At 50.4% G+C, this 8,456-nt stretch overlaps 1 pseudogene; it reads right to left on the bottom strand.

The window, feature by feature from the left end:
• Positions 1-625: 625 nt before the first annotated feature.
• LOC101979032 lies at positions 626-1,527 on the bottom strand (annotated as a pseudogene).
• Positions 1,528-8,456: the final 6,929 nt, after the last annotated feature.

Below are 8,456 nucleotides of genomic sequence, written 5' to 3'. Positions count from 1 at the left end.
CATCGGATGCCCCTTTCTCTTTTATGGGCACCTGAGCATGCATATGTGGATGGATACACACACACACACACACACACACACACACACACACACACACACACACTAACATCCTGGTCCCACTATTCTTCCTGCTGTCGCCGCAAACTTCCGACAAGTCTAAAGGGAATTAGAAGCAGAGGCTCAGCAGGGCTCCATTCTAGGAACTGCCGCCTCTGCCCCTCCTGCTACACCTCATTCCTCAGGTCTCAGGCCTTGAGCAGAGACACACAAATGACAGCCCACACTCTTAGCAGATAACGTCATATGTGTTTGCTGTTTAAGCACCTAGCCCTGACATGAGCATCACTCCCAACAGAGACTCGGATAGTCATAATTATCTATTTATTTCATCCATCCATCATCTATGTATCTTGTACCCATGTATGTATGTATCATGTATCTACCATTGATCATCTATATATCTATGTGTCTATCTAACATCTCTGTACATATGTATGTATGCATGTATGTATGAATGTATGGATGGATCTATCTGTCTACCTATCTATCTACCCATCTCTCTCTCTCCCTCTGTCTTTTTTTTTAACAGACTTAATTCACTTTTATTTTCCTTGTATAAAAACCCTTATGTGGTGGCCACAGCTGGAGCCTGGGTCCTCTGAACAGAGACTCTGGTGTGGGTTTTCACAAGATGGTCAGTGAGCTCCTGATAAGGAGACTTGGTGAACACAGTCTCTTTCCAGAGGTCGGGGGTCAGGTAGCTGTAGGTCTTAGAGATGGCATCAAAGGTGGCCTTGGCAAAGTTGCCCAGGGTGGTAGTACAGTCGCTGGCTGATGTGTCACAGTCATCAGTGCCAGCCATCATCAGTAGCTTCTTGGGCACAGGAGCAGAGACTATGCCAGTGCCTTTGGGGGCAAGGATGAGGCGCACCAGCACAGAACCACAGCGGCCTGTCACTTTGCAAGGAACAGTGTGGGGCTTGCCAATCTTGTTCCCCCAGTAGCCTCTCCGCACAGGGACAATGGAAAGCTTGGCCAAGATGATGGCCCCTTGCATGGCAGTGGCTACCTCCTTGGAGGAGCACTTGACACCGAGACCTACGTGACCATTGTAGTCCCCAATAGCGATGAAAGCCTTGAACCTGGTCCGCTGGCGTGCCCTAGTCTGCTTCTGCACGGACATGATCTTCAGAACCTCATCCTTTAGGGATGCTCCCAGGAAAAAGTCAATAATCTCCGATTCCTTAATGGGCAGGGAGAACAGATAGATCTCCTCTACGGACTTGATTTTCATGTCCTTAGCCAGGCGGCCCAGCTTGGTGACGGGAATCCACTCCTTGTCTTCAGCTTTACCTCTGCGAGCCCGGCGGCCTCATCCTCGCCGCAGCCTCATCCTCGGCCACGGCCTCGACCACAGCCGCAGCCCCTCAGACCACTGCCGAATCCTCTGAGGAAGTTGCCATGGCCTCCTAATCCTGGGCCCCTGGGTCCTCTGGGCCCTCCCGCTGCACCGGCGTCATCCGCCATTTGGTGTTTTCCAGAAGAAGAAGCTCTTCCTCTGTCTTTAAGACAGAATTTCATGCAGCCTAAATTGGCCTTGAGCTCACTGTGTAGAGGAGAATGTCCTTCAACCTCACATCCTTCTGCCTTCACATTGTGAACGCCTGGACCACAGACACCACCACACCTGGCGACCTCTCCCCTCCTTTTCTTTCTTTTTTTTTTTTTTTGTCTCCTGTCTCTCCTTCCTTTTTTCCTTCTTCCCAGTGCTGGGGAGAACACACCTATGTCAATTTTACATTGTTAAATCAGGCCACGAGAAGACCTGAAAATCTGGAAACTAAGCACATGCCATAAGGCGTTTAAACAACTCCCTTCCAGGACTGTGTTGGAAGCATTGGAAACAAGAGGCATATGACCCCCAAGCCACCCGTGGCCCTGTTAGAAAGGTGACATTCCAGACCCAGGCCCAGGCCTAGGTCCTCTAAATTCAAAACCCTAGTCTATAGAGGTTTAGGGAAAGCAACAGCAGCCACGAAAGTGTAAGAATGATTGTCCCAACTGCTGCCACAGAGGCCAGGACTCCGTCATCTCTGAAGGAGTCCTTTTCCTTGCTGGACAGGAGTGTCACCTGGATAGCAGGGGACAGCTGGGGCCCTGCCTTTCCCTGACTTTCATTTGAGTGAAAGAGACAAAGGGCAGGTGTGATGGCCAACTGGCAACCAGGTAAGGACTTCGGGAGCCTATTTAAGCCTCCTCAGCTCTCCACAGCCTTCTTCCCTGGAGTCTCCTCTGCTGTCTTCTCTTCTCCAGGGGTCCAGCTCACATCTCATGACTTCTGCCCCTTGCTTCACATCCCGCCAGGATGTGAGACCCATGACCTCCTCCCACACCACACTTAGGGCATGCCGAGTCATGTTGATATTGTCCAGTAGAAGCCACTGTCATCGGCCAATCCATCAGAGCACCTAGCGCAATCAACGCGTGAATCGGCTCCTTTTTCTATTGTTTCAATCCGTAGAAAAGTTTCCTATCAGGAAAGACCCTGCTGCAAACTATCCTGAAACTGGAGGGAAACTGCACTCTGTCCCAGGTACCCCTTAACCTCACCTGGGGCGGACAGCCTGGAGTTGCCACGCCCCCACCAGAAGCAGCCTCAGCATGAGTCACTAAGGGGCTCCATGCCCTTGGGGACATCCTCCAGGCCACCTCTTTGGAACTGTATCATTTTTTAACCCAAGGGCTCTAGGTCAAGGAGCTGTTTGGCTGTTTGGGGTTTTTTGTCTTTTGACTTTTTCTGTTTTTGAAACTGTCCTTTTTGGAACAACCCTGGCCAAATTTCACTATGATTAGTAAGTACAAAGATCGTAAGCCCTTCAGACTATAAGACAATCACTGTAATTCCACTCAGAGTTAGAGGCACAGCAGAGGGAACAAGGGAGCCTACTGAACAGAGTCTAGAACTCACTGCAAAGGTGAACCCAGGGAGATAAAGCCAGCAGAGAAGTCATGGCTCCTTCCGGTACTCAAGGTCCTGTCCGGTGTCCACACACAGCTCAAGGTCCTGTCCGGTGTCCATACACAGGTGACAGTCCCTTCCAACCCATAGCTCAATCCGGATCACAAATAAGGGAATCCTGAAAAATGGAGACAAAATGGGTGGGACTTTGAACAAATGCTCCCTGACGCCACCGGCTACTGTCCATCTGTTTGAAAACACTAACCTGCGGCTTCTTCCCCAGGCTCCAGCACATTCTACAACTCCATGTACATTCAAGACCCAAAGCTAATAAAAAGCAAATGCCGAGAAAGTGCCTCGAAACAAGGCAGACAGAAGAAGGCTCACTGAAAACGGGGGTAATTGGTACGAACAGGCAGTCCACGGAAGAAGAAATCGAGTGACTAGGAAGACAGGGAGAGAGGGTCTCACTGTAGCGTTCCCCACCGTCAGAACCCGCAGGGCCACAACATGATGGACTTTGGCTGTGGTTAAACGGATACAGGGAAAGGATGACGCCTGATGATAAAGCCACACACACGAAATAATAAAATCTGCAAAACTGCACAAAACCACAGGTGGTGACTCCAGCTCTCGGGAGGCAGAGGCAGGCGAATCTCTGAGTTCAAGGCCAGCCTGGTCTTACAGAACGAGTTCCAGGACAGTTAGGGCTACACAGAGAAACCCTGTCTTGGGAAAAACAAACCAACAAACAAAACAGCAGAAAGGAAAAAGAATTGGGATCGTGATCAAAGACAAGACCCAGAGGACACAAACATGTCAGTTGTGGGGATGCTGAGGAATTCCTATGGCTTTGAGTGTACAGTGAACTTGGAGGTGGCGGGGTGTCCCACTAAGTAGGTCAGAGTCCTTAGTTGTGCTGCCCTATAGAATGTGTCTGCCTGATTCTGCGGGTTCTGTGCATTCTGACCGGTTAGATCTTTAACTTCAGCAAAGGATTTCCCAAGTCTTCAAGGCTCCTGGGTCCTGAACAGCCATCAGAAGGCTTCTGCTTAGGCCACAGGAGCTGTGTAAACAGTCAGGCAGGGTACTAGTCGATCCTAGAGCAAACGCTTTAGCACCTGGTGAGAGATTATCTCCAGCTACCTGCCTGGCCTGAAGGGGCAAACCTGCAAAGCTGTTTGCCTGGGGGACCCTCTTGTGTGTGGGGAGTTGCTATCTTGATCTGCGAAGAGAGACCTTCCCACCACTTTAGACACCAACCCTTTCCCTCTCCTGCCTTTCTCGGCCTTCAGAGAGGTTCCTGGTGTAGGACACTGTGGCCTCTGGTCCCCCGCCCTCACCCCAGTGTCTTGAAGGTTTTGTTACTTTTGTCCCTCGGCTCCCCAACCAGGCCTAGCTCATGTCTGTGCTCAGAGTGTCTATTGTACAAAGAACTGGCTTAGTTGCCCCCATGCGATTTAAGAAAGTTGCTGGTCCCTGTGTTTGAGCTCCAACACTACATAAAACTGGGTATGGTAGCCCAGGTATATAACCCTAGAATTTGAGAGGTGGAGGCAGGGGCATCAGAGTTTCGGGATCATTCTTGGAACATACATAGCAAGTCTGAGGCCAGCCTGGGCAACCTGAGACTGTGTCTTAAAAAGAAAAAAAAAAAAAGATCTGCCTGTTCCCCAACGTTGTGTTCCAGCTGCCTAGATAAATGACCCCTGTTTATACTGTAGTTTATGCCCCCAAGGCCCTGCACTCTGTCCCCTTCCTTGGCTTCATCTGAGGATCTATCTAGCCTGCTCCTCAGTACCCTAGGGATTTCAGGACAGCCGTTTCTGTGAGGATGCCTTCCTCAGCCTCGTGTGGCAGGGCTGTTTGATGCCTCTCCTGTCGCTGTAGCAATCACAGTCCCTGTCGTTGTGGGGCTCTTCATGCCATCCCTGCCAAGGTTTGTCTCCTGCTGTCCAGAGTGAGGCTCCAGAAGTCAAGGATTTCGGTCCCTTTACTTCCCAGCACAAGGCCTAAGATGTTTTGGGAATTCATACAGAGCAGACGAGGGCAGAGGGGAGGACCTTGATAGGCCCAGGTGACTGGATGGACAGATGACACGTGTAACCTGAGGCTCATTCTAGAGGGGACCGGGCAGCCAGCCCCTGTCAGATGCCCATGCTTTAAACCACACAGATGCAGGATCCCCATTCCTTTGTTAAGGACCAGTCCTTCCTCACAGGATGAGCGTGCTATGCGTTTCTCTTCTTTGTCCCTCCGTACCAAACAACTGACAATGTTTTCTATTCTTTATTCTATCTTAAATTTTCTTTTTAGGCAGGGTCTCATGTAGCCTAGGCTGGTCTCCTGTAGCTACACCCTCAGTGTAGCTGAAGGTGACCTTGGAACTTTTGATCCTCCTGTCGACACCTCCCCCATCTTGGGAGTTCAGGTGTGCACCAAGTACCCGAGGTTCAGCAGCGCTGGGGATCCAGCCTAGGGCTCCGTGCACCGTAAACACTCTATCAGCGGAGCCCCATCTCCAGCCCCGGTCTTGATTTTGGGGGTGGAAACTGAGACCTGGAGAGGTGGGAGACAGTCTAGTGAGAGATGAGGACAGAAAGAACCATGGCGCTGTGACCACAGAACCCACCCCAGATCTTTGTGGAACCAGGTAGCATGGAAGTGACTGCCTCCACCTAGGGCACGCTTGCCTGACATCAGCTAAGCCCACAGTTTCCACATCTGCAATGGAAATGTTCCCAGGATACCTTTTATGGGGGTGATGGGAGAATCCAGATGAGTTGATGCTCTGTATCTGGCAGTTCTGTGCCCTGTGCGGCTGGGTACCAGTACTGTTACCCACCATGGGTATGCTCTGTGCCAAGTGGGTACCAGAGGAGCAAGCCCTTTACCCAGGCTTATCTTAGATGGAAACCCGTGCTCAGCATCCTAGAACTTTTGTTCTTTCTGTGGGAGGCCCGAGAGCAATGGTTATCGCCAAGCCCTAGGTCCACGCGGTAAGACGGTGCTCTGAGGGCTAGGGTGGCCACTGTGTGCACCAGAGAGGCCATCTGCTAAGGGTGTTGGGGGACTCAGGAGTCCTGGCCCCATGAGGGTTCTTTTCCTTATCACTGTCGCTCCCACCGCCTTGTCCTCTTCAGTCTGCTGGGTTTATCCCTCAAGCTGCAAGCTCACCTGGGCCCTCAGAGAGCTGACCAGAGAGCTGACCCTCCCTGGACGGTGCCGCTTTACTTTCCCAAAGTGACTGAGCACCTCAGCCAGGCGGTGCTAGCACACACCCTTAATCCCGGCACTCGGGAGGCGGAGGCAGGTCGATATTAGTGAGTTTGAGGCCAGCTTAGGCTACACAGTGAGTTCCAGGACAGCCAGGACTACACAGAGAAACCCTGTTTCGGGGCGGGGGAGTTACTGAGTATCTCAGAAAGATTTTGTTCATATGAACATCAAACACTAACTTCACAGAAGCCTTGGTACGGGGTTGGGAGCACAACTCAGTGTTAGAGCACTTGCCTAGCGCAGGGAAGGCCCTGGGCACAAAACAGCATTCAGTTCATGTTTCAAGTCCACTAATACCAGCCTTTGGGAGGTGAAGGCAGAAGGATCAGGAATTCAAGATCAATCTCTTAGCTGCATAGCAAGTTCAAGACCAGGCTGGGTTATATGCACTAAACCTGGTCTATATGATTACACTCTTTCTCAAAAAATAAATGAGAAACAAAAAAGTCCCTCTCCCTTTTTCTGTATGAGAGATCACCGAGACATTTAATAGCATGGCATTTATAGTCCCAGTTACTCACCACACTGAGACAGGAGGATTGCTTGAACCTAGGAATTATTATAGTCTCAAGCAGACTCTGCCTCAAACAAACAAAAATTTCAGCGAAGATTCTCTCGTTGACTGAGTTAGTTTGAGCCAGGGTCTCACTATGTTGTAACCCTGGTTGGCCTGGAATTCTCTACGTAGATCAGGTTGGCCTTGAACTCACAGAGATTCACCTACTTCTGCCTCCCACTGCTGGGATTAAAGGTGTGGGCCATCGTGCTCATCTTATTTATTCATTTTGAAACCACTGCATCTTTGTTTATTTTGTGACTATGTTGGGGGTGGGGTCGTACGGAGGTGAGAGGATTCCACTCAAGGGTCAGGTGTCTACTTCCACCATGTGGGTCCCAGGGCTCAAACCCAGTCTTGGTGACAGTGCCAACTCATATCCTCTGAAAAAAGTTAATCAAAGTAATTTCCATGCATCCTTTTCTGGGTTATCAGAGACAACCAGGCCAGGGATGGTTGCAAGCACCTGTGACTCCAGCACTTGGGAAACTAAGGCAGTAAGTAGGTCTATCGCAAGTTCAAGATCAGCCTAGGCTGCAGAGTAGGATCCACCGCCTCTACCTTCAGGGTGCTGTAATGTCACACCTCAGGCAGGCCCTGGAAAATTCCACTATTCAGAGTCAAAGGGGAGGCAGATGGCATCTGAGATCATGAAACATGGGTGAGCCGAGGCGCCTCTGAAAGATTCCTGGATCTATGATGCTGAGTGCCAAGTTCTCCAGGTTACACAAAATTTCCGGTATGGTGATGATGTCTGCCTGGGGTGGCCACCAACTTTCATGGCTCTTGTGACTCTGTAGTTCTTCCCTGTAGCTCTTTCTAGACCTTCTCTTTCACTCCCCCATAGGACTGAATGTTTCCCTGGGGGCTTAGCGTTGCAGCTGGCTCAGGTGTGTAGGAGTCTGAAGTGTGTAGCTCAGGCTAGAACCCACGGTGTGTGGCCTTGGGCAAGCCATGTGGCTTCTCAGAGACTCATTAACCCTCTATAGGTGGGGAGAGAACAGAGACTTGACTCATGGGCGCATCAAGGGAGCGTTTACAGCTAACCAGTTCTTAGGACTGTTCTCGCTGGGGCATTTTCTGTTGCAGGTAACAGATTCTCTGCCAGGGTTTGATGTTTTAGAGGAAAGGTGGGTCTTCATCAATAAAACCAATATTTCCCGGTGGCCTTCCACCTGCTTGATACTAAGTGTCATACTGGGGTTGTCCAGGGCTCACATCACGGAGTTCTATGTAAAAATGAGGCCTAGAGCTGAAGATGGAGCTTAGCTGGTGGCATGCTTGCCTAGTACACACAAGCCCTGGGTTCAACCCATTACCGCATGAACTAGGCCTGGTGGGGCATGCCTGTCGTGTTCGACCCTAGAGACAGAAAGGAGGAAAGAGCGAGAATTTAAGTTTAGCCTTGACTACACACATCAGCTTGAGACCTGCGTGCCTAGACCCTTGCTCTTAAAGGCTGAGCCGTCTCTCCCACCCTTCACGGCTTCTTTATTTTTTTTTTTTTTTTTTTTTTTTTTTTTGGTTTTTCGAGACAGGGTTTCTCTGTAGCTTTGGAGCCTGTCCTGGAACTCCCTTTGTAGACCAAGCTGGCCTCGAACTCACAGAGATCCTCCTGCCTCTGCCTCCCAAGTGCTGGGATTAAAGGCGTGCGCCACCACC

The sequence above is a fragment of the Microtus ochrogaster genome, linkage group LG8, assembly GCF_000317375.1.
Source record: "Microtus ochrogaster isolate Prairie Vole_2 linkage group LG8, MicOch1.0, whole genome shotgun sequence".
Taxonomy (NCBI): Eukaryota; Metazoa; Chordata; class Mammalia; order Rodentia; family Cricetidae; genus Microtus; species Microtus ochrogaster.
This window is presented reverse-complemented; position numbering and strand designations above follow the sequence as displayed.